The sequence below is a fragment of the Amblyomma maculatum genome, chromosome 3 (assembly GCF_055883805.1).
Source record: "Amblyomma maculatum isolate TAMU_Amacu chromosome 3, ASM5588380v1, whole genome shotgun sequence".
Lineage (NCBI taxonomy): Eukaryota > Metazoa > Arthropoda > Arachnida > Ixodida > Ixodidae > Amblyomma > Amblyomma maculatum.
In genome coordinates, this window is record NC_139346.1 from 188,623,579 (window position 1) to 188,647,016 (window position 23,438).

Here is a 23,438-nt window from a genome sequence, read left to right on the forward strand (position 1 = left end):
ACTTTTTAATGTTATGTTTTAATTTTAATTTAATTGTATGTTTATGCTCTTTTGTGTTCAGTCTTTTCAGCTGTTCCTACGGCACGCCGTCTGCACTGTGGTCAATTTTGGGGGCCAGCATCACCGACATGGCGGGTAACCACTATGTTTCGCCATGCAGAGCTCCATCATCAACCCGGCCTCTTAATCTAGTGACTGAGATCTGGGGTGGAAACTATTTTCCTTTCTTTTCCTACGTTTCATACAATGGTAGCAGTCTATAGCTCATTCCACCCGGAAATTTCGGTCAACAATCTCATTTTTTTTTTCGAAAAATTTCTCGTCTATTGTGACACTGTGCAGACGCTCTCTTAGCCGGTTTTGGAAATGATCACGTCGTAGCCAGGGTGAAAAACGTTGATATACACCACTGTTCTGGCAACCTAGGCTCAAGCGCCATTTCTGATAGTAGCGGTAGGAGGAAAGCCAATTGCAGCGTCGTATCATTGTCACAACAACGGCATACTGAAGCAAAGCATTTTTTTCAGACAGTCTGAAGACATGCGCGATCATATATAATGACTACATCATACGAACTAATTTCAGTATGGAAGAGCAATATAAGTATGAGGTAAATTTCAAACAATATTGAATTTGTTCACGCAACTATTTGTCCTTACTGCTTCCATTAGATCTGCGCTCCTATATTGTGCAGAAGATGCAGGAATTGATATTGTGTCTCGGACCACAAAAGACGGAGAACATATCAGAAATCCAACTCCAAACACAGAAAAAAGTGCCTTACGAAACTGAGTACAGACACGAAACTGATTTCATAAGCATGCTAAAAATTGATTGTAGCTACGCATCTGTACCGGTTTTAAGAAACCTTTACGTTTTCTCACGTTCCCCGCTCTTAATAAAAAGAGATTAAGAGTAAGTTTGCGGGTTTGTTTACTTTCGGAAACCATGAAGAGCATTAAGGAGCTAATAGCGATGTGACGGCCTTACACATAGACTAGATTTAGCAGCACACAAGCTTATAAACTGAGTAAGTCTAGGGACAATACGAGACTAATTCCCCTCATCTCCTTTGAAATTTAGAGCAAACGTACATTCACTTATTCGAAATTCGGAAGAAAAAATGACAAGGGTTCAACGCTGCTGAACCAAATATTGAGTGAAAGGGTAACCGAGCGTTCTTCTCTTTTTATTCTTTCTCAGCCCACATATAAAGCCCCGCTTTAACCAAGCCGTATGAATGTATCTTAGTGGCCTATAGGGGTAACGTGAATGCCAGGGTCCTGGCAGACTGATTCTGACATAACCGTCCCATGTGATAACCGTCCCATGTGAAACTAGAGACCCAAGTTGGCAGCTCCTGCCGACCGCTTCAGTTGGTAGCCCAGCCCTCACCCTAATGTCACGTGGGATGTGACGTCACAGCGTCACTTGTGTAAGACGTGGCTACCGGCTGCGCTACGCTGAAGGCTCGAAACCTAGAGTAGTACTGCTTTCGCTATAAAAAATTACAAGGGTTCAAAGCTGCTGAACCAAATATTGAGCGAAAGCATTAGCTGCTGTTGACCGAGCATTCTCCTTCTCTCTTTTTTCTTCCTGAGCCCACACATAAAGCCCAGCTTTAACCAAGCCGTATGAATGTGCCTTAGTGGCCTATAGGGGTAATGTGGTTGCCAGGGTCCTAGCAGGCCGATTCTGACGTAACCATCTCATGTGAAACGAGAGACCCAAGTTGGCAGCTCCTGCCAGCCCACACCCTAGTGTCACGTGAGTAAGACGTGGCTACCGGCCGCGCTACGCAGAAGGCTCGAAACCTAGATTAGTACTGCTTTCGCTATAAAAATACAGAAGGTATACACACGAGGAAGTTGTGATTGTCATCACAAATTTTTAGGAGACCTTTTTTAGTGACACGAAAACGCGGCGTTCTTTCGGCTTAATAATCTGGCCTAGGTTCTCTCTTCCGTGACAGCCAAATACAACAAGAGAAGTCGATTTGTCCGGCTTAATTACTTCGCCAAGCGAAGGCTTGTCATTTTCTCTGTTAGAGCAGTTTTCTGATGCTATTACGTTTCCTTTAGGAAGCCTCGTTCCGCAAACTGCTTTCCATGCCATTTCACAGAGGAGTACTATCAGTCCTAGCGTAAGACCGATCGCCCACACAACGAGAAGTCCGTACAAATCTTTGAGCTGAAGAGCGCGACAGCACACCTGTTGGCGCCGGTCAGGTATGGTATCGCGGAACTTATTTCTGTTCGCATTCTGCAGCCGTACGAGCTTCAGTGCGAAGACGGACACTCCGGTTTCCATCAGTCTCTGGGAGAGTTCGGCGAACGCCTTGGCGTAGGGAGAAGCCTTGGGAGCAATAAGGACAACGTGCACCAAGAAAAAATCTTCCTTGGCCCGCACAACACCATTGTATGCTTTGCCGGTGTGAAACCGCGCCTCTTCCCGGTTAGTGACGAAGACGTGGGTGCCCTTGGCGACCTTCTCTAAGCAACATATGGTAGTCTGGCATCCGCTTCTGAACAGCTTCTCTTCCAGGTGCTCCTTGAGTACGCTGGAGCGACTGAGAAGGTGGAAAGATAGGATATCGCGGTAGTAACGGTTGTTCTTGATGCAGAGCTTGACGCTCTTTCGCTCCAGGGCGTCGGACAGCTGTTTCAGTGTCTTGATTGGGCGCGTCCGTGGCGGGAAGTTTGTGTAAGACGTGAGCATGCCCATAAATCCGGCAGAGATGATAGTCGCGAAAATGAACCAGAATGCTACCAGAATTCTGGCACTGCTGTGTCTCGGGAGCCTTACGCACGGAGCGTGGTTGACTAGAGCAGAGGAGAAGTAGAAGAACAGTTCCACACATTCCTCTTGCACGTCAAGGGTCCTCTCTGCAGTACCGCTAGTGGAGTGCGTCGCGATAATCACCACTATCAGGAGGAGATATACGCCCAGTGATGCCCACACGGCCACCCACAGAGATAGCGTAAACGGCCTGCCTATGATGGTTAAGTCTGTGATTGCTTTCGGTAAAGGAGAAAGGAACGTTAAGGAATCGTAGCGCGCAACTCCGGCGATATCAAGGCCGTACCAAATCCTCTCAGTCAGGTATATTTCGAAGCTTCCCAAATCCTTCTGCTTTTTCTGAACCGCTCCGACTGCCCCAGTGAACAGGCAGTTGCTGTCGCCGCGTCCAAATTTGTCGAAAGATCCCGCTGTGGAAACAGGAGCGTTGCTCTTGCGAATAATACCCTCAACAATTGTTGTCTGTGGCTCCAGCCGCCGGTTCCTGAAGTCCTTGATGGTTGGCACGCTGTTCTCGTTGACGTGCCTGAGTATGGTTAGGTTGGCTACAGACCTGTCCTCGAAAGCCTGGTCACTGGGACCTAAGAAACGTCGGATTCCGTTAGAGCAGTTGGAGTACGTGTCTAATGCAACGTAAGATGAAGAGGCGGTCACAAATACGCCTCGACATCCGACACTTTGGAGCGTCTTCGACATGAACGTTTCCGTAAGGGCCTCTTCTTCCGTCAGAAATATCCACCGCACGTGTAGGACGGGCATGTCGTAGCTCTGGATGAACGTCAGCAAATGTCCCAAAGACGGCTCCCAACAGGCCACGAGGAAGTCTGATTTAAAGCCTTTCAATGTGTTCACGTTGTCCAGCAGCCTCTGCATTCCCGATGAACTCCAGGTCGAATAGGAGGTGGTGATCAGCTTTGTTACATCTAGCGGAAATCGTTTGCAGTTGTGAATGACGTAGACGCGATTACTGTTGTTTATAACGTTGTTCAAATTGTGCAACAACCGGCGCTCTTGAGTAGCACGTACTAGTTTAAAGAAGGGACAGCAAACTGCCGACAAGAGTAGGAACCACTGGGCGTGCATTTTCACTGGCTGCTTCATACACGGAGAAAAGGGAGTCTGCTGAGCGCTTACTTTTATTGTAATGTAGCATTACAAGAGGCCCGTTGCCATGGTGTCCAAGATATATGTGCACCTGTGATGCAAGAAGAGGACGGAAATCCTGCGAAATATCCTGTGTAAACTATGTCTGGCTTCGTTTCAGCAGGCATAGTTGCATGACGAAATTCTGTGCTGCCTCCAAAGTAGTAACCTTTTTCTATGTCGTGTGCAACAAACGCGGACGGCCAACTTTCTATATTCAGCGCCGATGTTCTAAAGAACATTTGTGATGGAAGATGACGGATCGGTGAGAGGTGAAGTGTTCGACCTGAATGCATTACAGATTGTCACGCGCGCTTTCGTTACTCCTCATGGCGTAAGCATTCTCGTGCGAATGCAGATCGATTTATGGCCTGTTTTAGTAAGTGTGACAACTCTATTTTTGTGTGCTACTCAAAAGAAGCTTGACGCTTCATGAAATGCGTTAAAAGTTGGCATAGTTTTGCCCTTCCTATGAGGATACATCCTTCTCTTTGTGAAGAGGAGTAATTAGAAAAGCACCAGCTCGTATGGAATCGTGTGCTTACACTTATGCTGCGTTTTATGTCAGAGTTCGGACTCATACAGTACGTGCTACTTCCTCCTTACGTTCAGCGACAAATTGCAGGAAGGAGAGTACTCCCTTTAGTGTGCTTTTGCTCCTTCGGCACCTTTAAGTCGGAAGTTTGATACGTAGGGCAAAAAGTGATAAGGTTTAAGCACAGCTTGAACCTAGTGATACGAGCGAACTCTGCTAAGCATGATGTTGCATGGTTTAGCAAGGGTAGAGCGAGAAAAAGAAGATGGCTACAAAGTTTGAAAGAGCACTGAACACGGATAGGGGGGACTCTATGTTCGCAAGCCGAGCCAGCGTTTCGACAAGCGTACTTGTCTTCATCTGGGCGCAGACGAAGACAAGCCCGCTTGTCGAAGCGCCGGCTCGGCTTGCAAACTGAGGATCCGCCCTCTACACTTTTTTAGTGCTCCTTCATAGATGGTTTAGCAAGAATATACACGGTAGGACGGCTTATATTAGGGGTGGGTACGCTCAAGCTTAGCATTAAGAGTAGACGCAGTAGCGCCTTAACCACCGTCTTTTTTTATTTCGCGATTTTTTATATTTTTGTTCTTGATTTTGGGGGAAAGGAAGGCGAAGTATCTGCTCCACTTTTAAGTGCATATCTGCACTTAATTAGGTCACAGGTATTCGATTCCAGAGAGTTCGGTCCCAGAGAGGAGAAATTCGAGGCTGTACCCAAAGTAGTAAAGTTACGATTTCAAATGGAGTGGAGGGACTTCAGTTACACCTTTAATGACATGATGCGACAGCTTTAATGGCTTCCGCCTTCGGTATCCCCTTGCGGATCCTCGTTCGAATATGTGCCTCTGTTTAATCGCTAATCCCTTAATTTGTGCCTGTGTCATCTGAGATCATTAGCATACAGATTAAGTTTCCATATAATGTAAAAGACCACCGGACATACGCATAACGTCCCGCTGTAAATAAGCCGTACGAACGTGTTTGCATTGCATAGAGTGGCTTGCGTGAGGAGGAGCCGAACGGTCTCATTGCTTTCGATTTCGATCTGTCCCCTTTTAAGGGTGAAGCACGAACGAGCAGGGTCTGCCAACTTGGCGATGTGGCTTCGTGACGTCACACAGCCCGCCTATCGATCAGCGCCAGGCCGTATCACCAGTCAACCATCCTCTGCCAGGGCCATGCTTGTGGTGAAGAGAGAGAGAAATAACATTAATTTGCACCTCTCAAAAGGTTGGCGAGGATCCGAGACGCAGCTCTGTCCCAGCTATGTCATCCCAGCAGCGGCCAGGGCGAGATGGATGACTTCACGTTGCCCTTTTCCTTTTTGTTTGAGAAGTAGTGCCTCTCAGGACTCATCTGTTCTGTCAGGTTCTCCAAATCTAGGACACTTACATATCATGTGGATCATATCCGCTATGCCATCGCAACGTTTGCACATGGGGCTGAAAATTTCCGGGTGCCACATGCTATAAAGTTGGGGGTTTGTGGGACTACTCCAGTTTGTAGCTTACGCCACATAACCTCCTCGCTTTTGGTGAGTTACTTACACGCTTTTGGAAATATTTATCTGCCTAATTTGTAATGATCTAGGACATCTTGGTATGCATTATGGTCATTATCGCATTGTATGGGCTCCTAACCACGCAAGAGGTACGGAGTTGCATATAAGGCATCACTAGGATCCCGGAATGTAGCTAATCCTCGGGCCAGTTCGCGCGCTGTCTCGTTCCCCCTCAACGCCTGGTGCGCCGATGTCCAAATGAGCACGACCTGCTCTGCTGGTGATGGACCACTGGCTAACATTATTGCTGCTATGACCGAAATGTGGCCCGCGTCAAAGTTTATAATCGCTGATTTTGAGTCTGTAACAATACTTTTTACTGTTGCTTTGTTACAGCTAGCGCAATAGCCACGTCTTCCGCCTTCGTTGTGGTCGGGTGTCGGGTGCTGCAGAAAACTATACCGAGGCCCGTTTTATTTAATTGTTACTTAAATGCGTCCCATACCATCCGCGAAATGTGCGGTATCTGTATATAAGACGTCCTTTTTGCCCTCAAAACTGGCTCGCAGCGCTGCTGCAAGCCCGAAATTTCGTTCCTAACTTTCGTTCCTAACGCTAATGCAAAACGCTTATGCCTGATTTTCTGGAGAACGGAGTCTTTAACGTCATCGCATTAAAGTATATCCTAGAAGGCAATACCTTGTTGGTCGCGTAACGTATGGCAGTACGAATCGACTGGGGCGCAAGCGGAAAAAAGTGAATGATAAAATATCAAATGCGAAAATTCAGTTGCAGAAAATATTTAGTGAGGTCTGCCGAGAGTTCTGTTCTAGCTATACCGTCGTACAGTTTCGCTGTAACAGAGTCTGTTACCACCCCCATTCAGGAGGAAGTAAGAGGATACAACGATACATCTAGGTCCCCAATGCCTAGGATGGCATACCGTCATACCATCACATAGAGGAGACGGTCCTGATAGAAACCAGCAGGATGCGACATGTGCCCTCCAGACACCGACGACTCTCGACAGAATCTGCACCCACCACCCGCGGCAGAGTGGAATGTACCTTCTCGAGACACTCAGCTACGATTCTAGCTAGTTCTTAATGGCGCGCTGGGATATATGTTTCTCCCTGTAAATTAAGTATTTTATTTATACTATTTCTTTTTCGGAAGCGCAGCGGTGGTGCTCGTGTGGACAGCGGCAGCTTCCGCACACAGCGCTTAGGCCGATTTTGGTGGAAAAATGACTGCCATATCGTTGCATGTGGATTACACAACCAACAAAGGAGAACCGAAACTCACGCACAGGTAAAAACGCTGAAGATGAATGACTGATCTCAGGTAGACAGTCCGCTAATTGTATTGTTCTCGAGTGTTGCATCAGTTACTTTGTTGTCTCTCCTTATACCCTTGTGTGTCACATTTAGATCTTCTGTACGAGGAACTTCGCCTCCAACTGACGCAGCAGTGCGTGTACCTTATTCTCTGTTTACATGTGAAGTGCTTGTCTTGAATTACGTACACTTTGCACAACCTTCAAAACTTCATCCGAAGGCTGGTCACAAGAGATGTTTACCCTCAGTTTAAGCGATCATCTAGTTAAGACTTCGGCAATATCGAGCAAAAGAGACGGCGAGCGTTTTCTTTCTACTGACACTATTTCCTGTCCTGGAAACACAGTGTTTTGCTAAACTGTTTCCAGACTTTTCCGCCTTCCTCAGAGACGGAAATGAGAAGAGATTGCATTCCTGAATGCTGCGTTTTTCCAGTAATCGTCGTCTCCATTGACGTGACGTTCTTGCAAACGGAAAATTATCGACGCACCACACAAGGGCCTGGCTTGAGCCGATTTGCAGAAGTTCCATGGAGCAAAGCCCTTTTCGTAACGTCGTCAGGCGGAGCCGCAGACACGAGCTGCTTGCACAATCCAGAGAGCTTTGAGCACCGTATTTTCCGATTTTCTAGTCTTCATTCCTTTGATTACTCAAATATATTGATATAATATTACGATTTCAATAACTCGCTATTGTCTGTCACATGCCAATCATTCATCAATCACTAGAATATTCTAGTTCACTATAACTAGAACCAAACATCACCATGATACGATTGTTTTTACGCTGCCCCCGATTATTTCCGACACGCGGTGTCGACTACTACGCCGACGGCTTTTCGACCGAACCTTGACTGTCTGGAATTTGATCTATTTGTTTAACCAACATTGCACAGTTAATATTACGAGACGAAAGAATAGCCTCTGAGCCATAAAGATTTGAAAAAGAAGTGTATGACATCGACAGTCGCAACTTCCGTTTGAGCTGAGGCCGCAAAACGAAGAAGCTGAAGTTCTCTGGGTCCTGTGAGTCAAAGGCTCTGCCCCGACTGCCAATCTGTCCACCACCATTAGAACGGAAGACGAAAGAGCAGCTACACGATGGAAGGTGAGCATGGCGGAGTAATGTCTCTGTGGATACAGCCGGTTAGGCTTGCGGGTACATTATTTTCAAAGGCCTCGCACATTGTTTTCTTCTCTGTACTCAGCAGCGTTCTGCTTCACAGTGCCGATTTTCACACACACTTAATCTGGTTCCACATACTAAGTGAACTTGAAGAAAACATCTCGAGCTAGTTGGTTCATCACAGAGCAAAACAGCGGACAAGTTTGCGCTGTTTTGCTCTGTAATACTAAGTGAAACTTAAAAAAACAAAAACAAAAAAAAACGTTCCACTTATAAGCGGAACAATTTTAAAAGTTTCATTTATAACTGGAACTTATGTGGAACCAGATTAAGAGTGTAGGTGTGTTTTTAAGGCGCAAACCTTTCTAGGATAATGGAACGAAATCCCGTGCGCGAGATCTGTGATATTCCGCGAGATTCCGCGAAATGTCTCCTTGCCTAGCGTTCCTGCCATCTGCAATCTCACACTTGAACGCGCGTCATGGAACGCCAGGCGATAGGAGCGATGGTGTGCCGTTCAGACTCGCACTTACCGGACAGTATGTGACAGATAATGCGCCTTTCCTTTCCTGTAAACCACTCATAATTATATGTAGCACGGCAACGAACGCCGATAAGAGGCAAACGATGAGAGGCAAATGATAGGATAAGAACGGTAAGCTTTCGCCATTCTCCTCTTAAGGGACATCTAAGAGACCCTCTAATTCTTTTTATTCGAGCTGGCGTTTGTTGTGATGTATGGATGCGAGAGTTGGACTCTGAAAAAGGCTGACCGCCGAAGAATTGACGCGTTTGAATTGTGGTGCTGGCGAAAACCCTTGAGAGTTCCTTGGACTGCCAGAAGATCAAATCAGTCGATATTGTCGACCATAAACCCTGACTGCTCAGTGGAGAGTCAAATTCTAAAGTTAAAGTTACTTTGGTCCTCTGATGAGAAGAGAGGAGTCGCTGGAGAAAGATTTGATGTTGGGAAAGGTTGAGGGTCGCCGGAGAAGGGGTAGGCAGCGAACGCGATGGTTAGATGGCATCCTCGAGGCACTGCAGATGAAGTTATGTGATGTTAGGAAGATAGTTAAGAGACCGGAAAGCATGGCGTGACATGGTCCATAGGGTCACGAAGAGTCGGACACGACTGAACGACTGAACTGAACTGAACTGGCGTTTGTTGTCTTAACAAGCTCTCAGGGAGAATGTTCTCACTGAGGAAACAAAATTTGTCGCCATTGACTACGGCAGTTACACAGTGATAATGTGTCATAATTATTTTATAATGTTATCAAAATAATAATATGTTCTTTAAGTCAGTTTGCGAATAAAGAAAAACCTTGTACTAATTGGTTAAAGGTGTTACACGCAAGTATACCCGCGAGGGCCTGCTAGAATTGCTAGAATTGCTGGGAAACGCTCGATGGTTAAAAGCAAAAATAGAATACGAATGAAAGCAACATCCGTTAATCCATATATTGCGCATCTGGTGCACATGGTGTCTATGAGAACCCCGACGCCGGATGTATAGTAACGTCGGCAGGTTAAATCAGCGCATTCTCACGAAGAAGCATGTGAACATGGATCCAGCGAAGAGTGACTGATGTGGGCTCAGGAGTGCGAGTGTGGCATCTAAGTCAGACCAAAGTAGGTGAAGGGAGGGGTAAGTCGTGAAGTGCACTTAGGCCTGCCTGCGGGTCTGTGCAGACTAGGTATGTAAAGGAAGTAAGGTGAGGAAGCGCTTGACAGTGGCCGCCGAGCTCTTCCTCTCACCTATATGCTACATCCCGTGCCACTATTCTCGCTAATTTCTACAGCAATTTGATCCCTCTCGAAACCAACATTCCCTCCTACCTCGTCGTTTCGACTTCCCCGCAGCCGTCACGTCCAAAGCTCCCAAAAATGTCCATGCTCCGACAACATGCAACGTTTCCTATCCCAATCCCAGCGTATACCTCGTGCCCCGCCACTTGCGTCTGCGGAAGCTAGAGAAACGTCTCCATAGCCCATTGGCTGCACAGCCACCCAATATATATATATATATCGGCGCGTTGTTCTTCCTTCCGCTTTGCATTTAATATTCTTTAACACTATCTCTTGTCAACATTAAAAAAATACATCCAGCGTTTGCCTTAGACTTGTAGGCTGTTGGCTCCATATATATATATATATATATATATATATATATATATATATATATATATATATATATATATATATACACGCTCATGCAAAGACATTACCTCTGACTGCAAGGGATTCGACAAAGAACATTGGTCACTGAAGTATGACCACAGGCAGTATTATACATCAAACCTTATTTTGGCCGCTCCCGATACTTTCTTGGATCCTCACTACTATTCCATACCATATCCGTTCTCGAACTCTTCTTCACTGCGGTTTTCGTCAAATTACAGAAACTGTACTTCCACCCTCGCAGTCGCATTTAAACTCACCCTACTACGACCCAACCTTGCCCGTAGTTGACGCCGCCATTACACACCGCGAATGCGACACAACGTTCGAAGTTGTGGAACACATGCATTGTACAACAAATAAGCGATGACATCACATACACTGCATTCTAAACGCAGGGGCTGCAAAAAGCACGCAAAAGGAAAGCGAGCTGCCCGCAACAAGGGAAGCCACGAATACTTCGAAGTAAGTCTAAAGATAAAACAAAAAAGATAAACATGAAAATAATTTTAAGTCGATTTTCCTGAGGAACTCTTTCAAGCGAGAGATATATCATTTTCCTTACGTGCGTATATTCAACGGAGCTGGCTTTGGCATAAAACCTTTCAGAGTGCGGGGGAACTGTCAGTTCTAGTGCATAACTAGTAACGCGACTCGACTTGTGCTGCTAAAAGCATAGTATAAAAGGTTGCTTAGTTTGTCCCAGGAGGAAGCTCATTCTAGGCTTACAAAAGACAGCATCTTAGCATTGCAATGCTCCGGCTTTATTACACAGGTTTTTAGCCGACGTAACTGCACTGTAAGTCTGTGTTTCTGGTCAGTACAAAAATACATTAACAGCTTAGTTAAAGAAGTAGTGCTGGTCAGACGAAAGGGCTCCTTCGAACTTGTTTCTGCACATCCTAAATATAAAAAAAGCAGAATACATAATATGGAGCAATTTCTGAAAAGATTACCGGTCCGTATCGCTGACGTGCCGCGAGCAGAAGTCGAGTACTGTAACCCAGTAATATGAAGTCACGTGACTGAGGTGTAATCGCGGTATCAAAGGAAAGTTTTCAGAGAAGTGGTTAGATATTCATTGCCCCTTTTGTATTTTAACGCAAAACAAAAGATGAGGTTGCAAGGTGAGGCAAGGTCCTCTTTAACGTAGTTGCGCTAAAGAGTACGTTACGGCATCGGTGTGGGCCTCGACGTTAGGAGTGAAAAACCACGGGCATGGCGCTGGCAGATGGTAATTTCATGGCAGATAACATGGCCTAGCGCTGATTCTTATATAGTTTGTGCAGCTTAATGAGACAACATGATATCAGAAAGGTGAGAGGAGTTGCCAAATCGGGTTGCTAATTTGAGGCGGGAAGGTGGAATAAGAATCAACCTTCCAGTGCTCTTGGATGCCGAGTCGGGCATGCTGCTCCTAGGTCACGTAGGCACTTTCATACGGATAGGTTAAGGTTGGGATCGCTTGAAGAGCATCTTTGTATAACGAAGCAGTCGTATTTCTTCTGGCGCTTCTAAAATTGGCGTCTATACTCCTTTACGTCTTTTCTCTTTCTCTCTTCGTCTCGTGTCTTTTAATCCTCGCTTTTACCTGTAACTTATTGTGCCTTGAATACTGCCTCTGTCTTCACTTTGAAGACTGTCACTTATAGTAACGATGAATAAACATAAATGTAGGATGGCGGTTTATTTGATAGTACTGGGACTGGGAATATCAGCGGCAAGCACAGCCCGTAGACAGTCAGGTCGAACACACGCAGCGATAGGAGTGCCACTGACTGAAATATTCCCCACGTGCTTCTTTCTCTTCACAATTACCCGCTGGACGAAGAGGAGCCATCCTGTCGACTTACGGCATTAGCAAAATAGGGCTTGATGCGCTGGACGTGAACAATCTGGCGTCAGCGCCGGTATAGATCATGAGACGGCGTAAGAGGTTCCACCACAAAATTAACCGGAGTGGTGCGCCCCAGTACACAGTATTGGTTATGGTATTTGGCAAGAAATTTCGAGGACAGTCCGGGAGTATTGAAGGGTATCCACAGCCACACAAGAGCTCCAGACGAGAAGTCCTTTGTCTAGTATTGGTTGTCATCGTGTGATTTATGGCGGTACTGGGTGTTAGCCGTGAATGCGCGGATAATTTGTCGACAGTCTTCCGCATGCTGGGCGGCTTGAGAAGCAGGAGTAAACTCAGATATGTCAGGTTGATACAGGAATATAGTGTCGATTGTAGAAGAGGGGTGACAGCCATAGAGGAGAAAAAAAGGAGAGAAGCAGTAGACGGCGTTGCGTATCGTAAGCGCAAGTGACATAAAGAAGGATAAGGTCCCTAGTTTGAGTGGTTCGAGGCGACGTACAACCAAGGGTACGATCGAAGCGCTCAATGAGGCCGTTTGTCTGGGGATGATAGGGGGAGATGGTTCTATGAATAATGTTTCACTTGGTGAGCAAGGCTTTCACGACGTCATGAAAGAAAACGCATTCTCTGTCACTGAGCAGCTCTAGAGGTGCGCCGTGGCGAGGAACAAATCGCTGCAAAATGAAGGAAGCTACTTCTGACGCTGTGGCAGATGGAAGGGCGGCGGTCTCTGCATAGCTCGTCAGATGATCAACGGCTACGATAGCCCAGCGGTGGCCGGCTTCAGTGTAGGGGAGCGGCCCACACAAATCGATGCCGACGCGGTCGAAAGGGCGTGGTGGGCAGGGTAACGCAGCAACTCTCCAGCAGAATATTGAGGACAGGGCTTGCAACGTTGACAGGTGAGGCATGAGCGAACGAGCACGAAGGTGTACATGCACCACCAGTAGTAACGCAGCCGGAGGCGATTGTGTGTTTTAAAGACGCCCGCGTGACCGGATTGTGGGTCAGCGTGGAAATAGTCACTGATTTGGGAGCGTACTTGCCGGAGAATAGCGAGCAACCACTTGGTACCACATTATGGGCTTTTTGCCGCGCGAGGTTGTCCGATGGCGGAACGAATCACTGCCACATCGGAGCAACTATTTGAAACCTATGACCCCTTTCCCAAACATTTCATCTCAAAGAGCCGAGCAACAGGCCGGGGGAAAGTTTGTACCCATTGAAAAACCGGTGGGTGCCCGGCGGCACCAGGGATCGAACCTGGTACCTCCCGAACACGAGGCGGATGCTCTACCACAAGGCCACGCTTCGGTTAAACCACCTGCGCAGTAGCTTCGGCGGTAGAGGAGGTCATCACGAATGGCGAAGTTTAAAGCATGGCGGTGGAGAGCACGCGATGGAGATGCAGCTGTAGGATTGGAAAGAAAATCGAGAAGTTATCCCAGGATCTTTACGCTGCGCTGACTGCATGTCATTGATGTGAAGCGATGGCGGGGAATCGTCGGAAGAGGAAAGGCTCGCGACCTCAGCTGTAAGGGGGCAGCGGGAAAGGGCATCGGCGTTGTGATGCTTGCGGCCGGAGCGGTAAACAACGCGGACATCATATATTCCTGTAGGCGAAGAGCCCATTTTGTCAGTATGCCGGGCGGGTCTCTCAGTGAGGAAAGCCAGCAAAGCGCATGGTGGTCCGTCACTACCTCAAGAGGGCGGCAATAGAGGTAAGGGCGGAATTAGTAAGAGCCCAAATAATGGCTAAGCACTCTTTTTCAGTAACAGAGTAGTTGAATTCAGCCTTCGTGAGTGTACGGCTAGCATAGGCGACCACATATTCAGCATAGCCTGATTTGCAATGAGCGAGCACAGCGCCGAGAGCAACACCACTGACGTCAATGTGGACCCTGGTAGGCGCTGTGGGGTCGAAGGGACGCAGGACAGGCAGTGCTCTGCCAAAGGAGCAGCGATTGAAGCAAAATTTCTAATAAAGCAACGAAAGTAAGAGCACAACCCGAGGAAGCTACGTAGATCTTTGATGGTAGTCGGTTTGGGAAAGGCTGCTACAGCACTACGTTTGGCAGGGTCTGGAGATACATCTTATTTGGAGACAACGTGGTGGCCGAAAATGGTGAGCTGGCGGGAGGCGAAACGACATTTTGTTTTCAAATTCAGCTGTAGTCTGGCATCAGAGAGGCAGGTAAAAACGTGCTTCAGATGGTAGAGATGGGCGCCAAAGTCAGGAGAAAAGACGACGATGTAGTAGAGGTAGCATAGGCATGTCTTCCACTTTAGGCCATGCAAAATGGTGTCCATCATTCGCTGAAATGTTACAGGAGCATTGCAAAGGCCAAACGGCATAACTGTAAATTAGTACAAGCTATCGGGAGTGACGAAGGCGGTTTTGGAGTGATCAGCCGCTTCCATGGGAACCTGCCAGTACCCGGAACGTAAATCTAGGGAACACAAGAGCTCGGCGCCCTGCAAACAGTCGAGAGCGTCGTCTATGCGCGGGAGAGGGTAGACGTCCTTCCGCGTAATCTTATTAGGGTGGTGATAATCGACACAGAAGCATACAGAGCCATCTTTATGTTTCACGAGGACAACAGGTGACGCTCAAGGGCTGCTTGAGGACTGAATCACGTCGTTCTGGAGCATTAAGTCGACTTGCTCTTCAAAAGGCTGGTGTTCGGTTGCAGACACACGATAGGGGCACTATCGCAGTGGTGAGTGAGTGCCGGTGTCGATACGATGAGTGACTGCAGAAGTTTGATCCAAAGAGCTGATGAGAGGCGAAGGAGGAACGAAAGTATTGTAGTAGGTTCAAAAGCTGCCTGCGCTGCGCTTGAGGAAGATCGGCGTCGATATAACGGAGGAACAGGTCTTTAGAGGAGGGAGCGGGCGCAGATGAAGAGGGCTGAGCGCTATCACGGAAGATTGCGTCGCGTCGCCGAGCTCCTCAGAGATCAGAAGAGATACGATTGGCTGGGTACTACTGATGCATTCACCACAGCGCAAAGCAGTAAGGGAGTTAAACGAGTTCGAGACCCATAACGTGTAAAGGCCAGCGGAAATAGCGAGCACAGCGTAGGGCAATGCACTTGCGGCAAAGGAAAGTATGGGCTGGTGTGAAGAGAACAGTGTCATCGCTAACAGAGTCATAAGCGACACGAACAAGCACAGCAGAGCAAGAAGGAATTGTCTATATCTTCGGCGACGAGGGCTTTAGCGCAGTAATTCGACGGAGCAGTGTCTAGAAAGATATCGGGCAAAGTTGAGAACCCCACTTCAGCGCGAGAACAATCGATGACAGCAACGTGACGTGACAAATCCCAGCCTAAGATGAGTACATGTGAGCGAGAAGGCAGCACGACAAACTATTGTATACAATGACTCCTGGATCGTGTCTCGAGCGGTGCATGCTGCTAACGGCGTAACGTGTTCAGCGGTGGCCGTGCGCATAGAGAGTCCTGAAACTGGCGTCTTCACTTTCTTTACCGAGCGATAAAGATTAGTGTCCAATCCTGAAATCGCAGCGCCGGTGCCGATAAGAGCCATGACAGAAATGCCCTCGACCGAAACTTCTATGAGAGCGGCAGGTGAACGACGAGGTCTTTGAAAGTTTGATGGAGACCATGCCCCAGGAACTGCGACACCTAATTTTCCTCTTTATTATTCTGGCGACATCGAATTGGAGAGGTGGAGCGGTGTCGGGCGAAGGGCGACGGGGGCTCAAAAGGGCGGAGCGTTCTAGAGAAAAATGACGTCTTGATGCTTGCTCGTCACATGCGGAGTAGTCACGCGATGGAGGCCAGTATCTGGAAGCTGGACCAGGTGGTGCTCGCACTGAGTAACAGCGATGGCGATAGCGGGCAATATGGCCAGGAAGTCCGAAAAAGTAGCAAATCGGACGGTTATCATTTGTGCGCCATGGGTTGATTACTCGTGGAATCGGTCGACGATATGATGATGCCGGCGTTTGTACAGGCACTGACATTGCAGGAAAGGTAGGCGGTCGAGGTCTTGCGGCGATTTCGGCGTAAGTTGATGGAACGGCGACAGGTCGTGGGGCGACGTCGACGTAAGTCATGGGAGCGGTAACAAGTCGCGGGAGGTCGGCGTAAGTCAGCGGAGTGGCGACTGGTGGTGGCGGATGGGAGGACGGGACTTCATCAGCTACCTGCTCTTGAATGGTAGGACGGAGAGCAGAGGCCAAATGCGGTGGCTGTTCTTGTGGGCTAGGGAGAAGTGAAAGCTAACGCGCCACCTCTTCAGGGACGAAATCTGTTATCTGCTGCAGCAGGGAGGGGCTTTCGGTGGCAGGCGTCAGTCCGGCAAGCGATTCCACTTGGCTTGGGTGCTGACGAGTCAGCGCACTTTGCTTGCGCAACTCCTCGAAGCTCTGGCAGAGCGTGAAGACTTCTGAAATGGTTCACAAGTCACGGGCTAGCAACATATGATAAGCGTCGTCGTCTATGCCTTTCAAGATATGCTTGATCCTTTCAACTTCTTACATGTTGGGGCTCACCCGCTTGCATAAGTCAACGACATCTTCTATGTAGCCCGTAAAGCTTTCGCCCATCTGCTGCGACCGCTCACGCAAGCGCTGTTCAGCACGGAGTTTTCTGACTTCTGGACGGCCAAACACTTCTGAGGACGTCGTTTTGAAGGTGGCCCAACTTCGGATACCCCCCTCGTGGTTCCGGTACCACAAGTTAGCCACGCCAGTAAGGTAAAACATTACGTTGTTAAGCTTTTGTGTCGTCGTCCCACTTGTCGTAAAGGCTCACCCATTCGTAGGAGCTGAGCCAATCTTCTACGTCATGTTCTCGGTCCTACTGAAAATAGCTGGGTACCGCTAGCAAAGGGAGCCAGCACAGATGACAGCCGGGCCCACCTGCATGACTTCGTGTCTAACGTCCTCAGGCATCGTGGGTGTCAGAAGAGTGTGGTTACGGAGTTCCAGGATCGATGGAGCCAGCGACACTCCACCAAATGTAGGATGGGGGTTTATTTGATGGTACTAGGACTGGGAAGATCATCGACGAACACAGCCTGTAGACAGTCAGGTCGAACACGCGCAGCGATAGCAGTGTCACTGACTAAAATGCTCCCCACGTACTTCTTTCTCTTCGCAGTTTACAGTGACGTAGAAATGTCCTTCTTATGTATTAGTTCTTATGTATTAGTGGTAGGTATGTTTTTGTTTGCATAAAAGCTTTCCTCCTTACGGCGCTGACGCGTCAAGCGAATAAGTTCTCCCTTCGATATTTCAGCAGTACTGAAAGCGGTTTGTTTGTATCATGACAACATAACTGTTTCCCTTTTGTAGGGAAGAAAAGTTGGAATCCACGTCGTAAGTTTCGCTTTCACCTTTCTGAGCCACTGGGAACGATATGCATATACACTCTACGCTAACTCACTCACTGACCATGTGTACGTTTTTTCTTCGCAGTGACAGAGGAAATGCAATCAACTCGTAAGTATTACCTTCATCACTTCAACAGTGCTGTGAATTGGCCATACGTTTTTATGACTTGACCTGACTGGCTACTGAAATACAATTACGATCAAAGAGCTGTTCATAATGCCAAACCTTTTTTTTTCTTAAAGCAGGCCAGGAAAAAAGCTTGGAGAGTACCAAATTAAAAAACAACTGTGTTTTGCTTCAGTCGCAAGGGATCCAATTATTTCCCCGCAAGCGTTTCCTTCCTGCCCGCTCCTTGCAACGAAGTTACGGGGCTAGAAACATGACGTTTGACACTGGATTTTCGCAACACTATAGGTGCCTTACCTAGTCAACCATACCTCCTAATATGAATAAGAACAATTGGATCACACAAAGAGCGATATTTTTTTTTTTTTTTTGTGGGAAATAGATTTCGGATCTTATAACGCTAGGAGGAAATCTATTTGAAAACTATAAGCACTATGCTTTTTACGCATAAATCTAGAGTTATCATTGACTAACTGCTCAAACATTATTCCCATTCATACTCGAGGGACATGTATGTTACGCTGCAATAGGAAGAGCAGATAACGCCAGAAATGTGTCCAGTGGAAAAGTTGTCGATAGGATGGACGATAGGTGAGTTATTAAAGGTCGGCAAATATCCAAATATTCGAGATGCACCACGCCTTGGATACAAGTCTTGAGACGAAAAAATTTGAATGCCATTTATATCTTACGGCTTCCCGCATGCTCCGATTGGCTGTGAATAGTGCTGTACTGTGTTTAAATTAGTGTTTTAATAGTGCTGTTTTAATAGTGAATAGTGTTGTTGTATGATAAGGTAGCTGTTAAGAGACCGCTTTCGTCGGAAATCTACCCAGGCATGAACTGAGTTAAATGGGCCTTAGGAGTAAAGACGAATCAAGTTTTGCGACTAGTTTCGACGTTCTATACGGAACAGGTTTGATCCCCATTCGCATTTGTAGGAGTTTCAGAGACGGTCTGCACACTTACATTGACCTTGCCCAGCCGGAACTTCTAGCCAAAGCAGTATTGTTCTCCTAGTTACGATAGCGCGAGCCCCCCCCCCCTCCCCCCCCCTCCCCCCCCCCCTCCCCCCCCCATCCCGATGAAAGAAGCTATTTTCCTAAAGAGTCTATCTTAAATTACACAACGAATTTCTTCGACATTTTTATCCTTGTTTTTCTAGCTTAATTAAGGCGTCACCGTCTAGATAAGATCACTTTCTCTTGTGTTGCGGGCTTTTCCCGCGAATCTGCCGCAGTTTAAGCAGGGCGCAAGTATCACTGAGCAAAAAAAAAAAAAAAAGGTTTGCTTCATTCGAAGCTGCTCAAAAATAAATATGCGCTGAGACACTGATCTGTACCACATTTTGAATCGCATGCTGATCTCCTTCGGTACACAAAACTGGAGTGATGCTGTTGACGTAATTGCGAGGGGTAGCTGCTTTGGTGTTAGAGCTCTTTCGGGTGCAATAATGCAGGTATTGCTGCGAATGAAGTCTCATCTTTCTGCGGCGAAATACCCGCAGAGATCTTAACAGTTTGTTGTTCCCTCGCAGGACCGCGGTGAACACGATGAAGCTGGCCGTCATGATGGTACTTCTGTCGATTGTTTGCGGTTGTGGGGCTTACTTTTTGGCACTCAGTACGTACTATCTTTCACCTTTGTGCAGCGGTATTGCAAATAGAGCTTCTGTATGAACGCGAGAAAAAGCTCAAAAAGATTACTCTAAAATAACTCTAAAATGCTCCATTACTCTAAAATAACGATGGCACGATTTGTGCAGAGGTGTGTGTGTGACACACACACACACACACACACACACACGCGCACGCACGCACGCACGCACGCACGCACGCACGCACGCACACACACACACACACACACACACACACACACACACACACACACACACACACACACACACACACACACACACACACACACACACACACACACACACACACACACACACACACACACACACACACACACACACACACACACACACACACACACACACACACACACACACACACACACACACACACACACACACACACACACACACACACACACACACACACACACACACACACACACACACACACACACACACACACACACACACACACACACACACACACACACACACACACACACACACACACACACACACACACACACACACACACACACACACACACACACACACACACACACACAATCTTATCAACAAAAAAAGAGGTCCTATGGAGATATATTTGGAAAAAGTTGCGACGACTGCTAGGATCTGCATTCTACAGGCTCTCCTGCACCATCAGCGTAGTAATGAACCCTTACGGTCGTGTACACACACACACACACACACACACACACACACACACACACACACACACACACACACACACACACACACACACACACACACACACACACACACACACACACACACACACACACACACACACACACACACACACACACACACACACACACACACACACACACACACACACACACACACACACACACACACACACACACACACACACACACACACACACACACACACACACACACACACACACACACACACATACACACACGCACACACACACACACACACACACACACACACACACACACACACGCACACGCACACGCACACGCACACGCGCACACACACACACACACACACACACACACACACACACATATTCACCTTTGGTGGTGAGCGAAGGCTGTTATATTCTCTGCTGGCCTTATTTTGGTGCCCATAGTGACTAGGCAAAGCGTTAAAAACATTCAGAATGAAACCCAGCAATACTTTTTCAAGGAATGGGAACATAAAGCAGCGAAATTATTCACCCTGTTTAGTTGAGAGACCCTACAGGCGGTGGTTCTGTAGTTAGGGACTACAGATCGCGATGGGTCGAGCCCAGTTCTGACCGCGGCTGCCGCTTTATGGTGGAGGCAAATAGGAAGGCGGCCATATTTACTGTGCGACGTCAGTGCACGTTAATAGTCAAAGGTGGTCTAAATTTTTGAAGCGCATTACTGAGGCGTTCATTATTGCTGATGTCACTTTAGAAAGTTAAGCCTCAGCACAATAACCACATTAATTAATATTGAATAATCTTATATTAATTTATATTTCTTATATTTCGTGTTATAATACACTGCGGGCTACCTCTATCGTAGGTGACAATGTTAGTTAAGAAACTAGTGACTTACATGATGGCACTGCAGAGGGCTTAGCGTATTGCATGCTTTGTCATGGCGTGCTAATTTAATTTTACCAAGTACTTAACTAAAATAAAAAAGTCGTGGTTGACTTTTCTTCATAAGTCGAAGCTGACCTGTGTTTTTTGCTCTATCCTATATTAGAGCATATGTTTGTCATTTATCAACGGCTTTCCTGCTTATGCACAGTCAAGATAAAATAGTTCGTGTTTAGTGTTATACAGGGGCTTTCCACATGAGCACAGTGCGCCCTCCTCGATGCCTTATATACGCTCGAACCGGTAATTTTAGCCTTGCCGGAGCGCGCCTGTTTTTTCCACAGCGTCTTGGAAGCACTTAGAAAGCGGGCTTTGGGGGAATATTTCGCGGATTACAGGAAGAGATTTATGGAGACTGCGTTATCATGTGTTCCAGGTTCTGAAGCTAATGTAGGTGCTTGTTAGCGACTTTAGCAGGCGCTTCTCTTGGTAGGCTTCGCTTCACTTTGGCTCACAGCTCACATGCCCGTGCCTTACAACACTTCACCGCCTAATAGGATTATGTTAAAAAAATGCATACGTCAGACCGAAGGACTTAATTATGGCCGCATTCGCGTGAACATAAATTGTTAGGATTTTTTAACGTAACTTGGCCATATGAAATCAGCGCAAAGTGGACACCGCAAGGAATCTCCATGTGCACTGACAAGCAGCTTCAGCCATGCGACCATGCTGCAAAAACGTAAACTAAACTGCTCGTGGAATCAGATGACCAGAGCTCCCTCGATAGGAAATACGGAGGCTCCGTCTGAGTTTCCAAGAAAACGGCTGTTTCTTCGTCAAATCCATTGGTTTATTATAACTGGTTTTGGCAGAGCGAATGCCAGCTCTAAAACCTGGCGGTGCACATCCTTAAGATGACTTTTCACAGGGACATTCTTGCGTCACTAAATTTAACACCTCAGTAAGGTTAGTACGCATCAGAGCGGAACGGTTACTAAGCTTGAAGGAATTGTGCTCTATTTCTGATTAGCAGGTAAACGGAAGTACTCAACGAGAAAGGTTCATGTGACTGTTCAGCTGGATCAGAAGCCTTGAAGGCAACGGGGTGCTCAGTTGCAGCCGCATAAGCAAACGCGTCAGCGCAAGGGTGCAGCTGCAGTAAATTCCTGATGTCGTGACCTGTTCTAGAGTCATTATTCCAATTTTTAACCTGTTCAGACATTCTTAGAGGTGGCGATTGGTCCTCCTCCAAGACAGAATGGATATCCTTACGCATATTACTTGAACGAGCGGCTCAAATGTCATTCTAAACGGTGATTGAGACGATATGTGTAATAGGGAGTTTGACAAATATTACCCATGCCAAAGCTAGAATCGCACCGTTCTTGGTTCAGTGCTCTTTGTCGATTGGACCTCGCTCAACCAGCCAAGAGCCAATTCGTTCCGAGATGTTTTGGGTAAGCGAACGGAAAGTAGTTTACGACCGCAATTTTTTAGATGTAGTAAACAAACAACAGATCGTTAGATGTAGTAAACAAACAAAATATTTGCTAGCCATCTCTCGGGTGCTTGTAGCTTTTGCTATTTATTTTTAAAAACTCATTCATTGGTTTTCTGTGCTAGTCTTAACTATACAGTACGGTAAGTTTTCTACGAATCGGAAGGTTAGGTCATCATCAAGAACATGTACATAACAGCAACCTATAATATTCCGTTGTTGCATCGTTGTTAAAAGTGATGTCAGAAAAAGATGGACAGAAAGAGGGTTAGCATAGTTGATGCACTGCTCCCCTGGATCGGCGATGGTCACGTGTTAAATACCCTAAATAGGAAAAAAAAAATGTTTTTCAAACCCGAAACCTCTAAGGAGTCTGCGTAGCTTTCCGTTGCAGCCCTATGGTTGCGTGCGCTCGTACGGACGCTACTAAGTAATTGCGTCTGACATATTTGTCTTAATTGAACTATACACGAAAGGAAACTGTCATTGAATGCTTAAATTTACGCTTAAGGATATAAAGAGAGAAGGAAGTTGATTACACAATATGAGAGAGCACTGAACAAAGCTTGAGGGAGAGCCTCAGTTCACGAGCCGAGCCAACGTTTCGACAAAGAGACTTGCCTTCGTCTGGGAGAAAAAAAGAAACACTTCAGCATCGAACCTGCTTTAGGTGCTGACTCATCATCTATCTCACATTGTTGTTTTTCCCGTTGCTGCCGCATTTTTTTTTTTCAGGTCACGGGATTACCGGCTTTAGG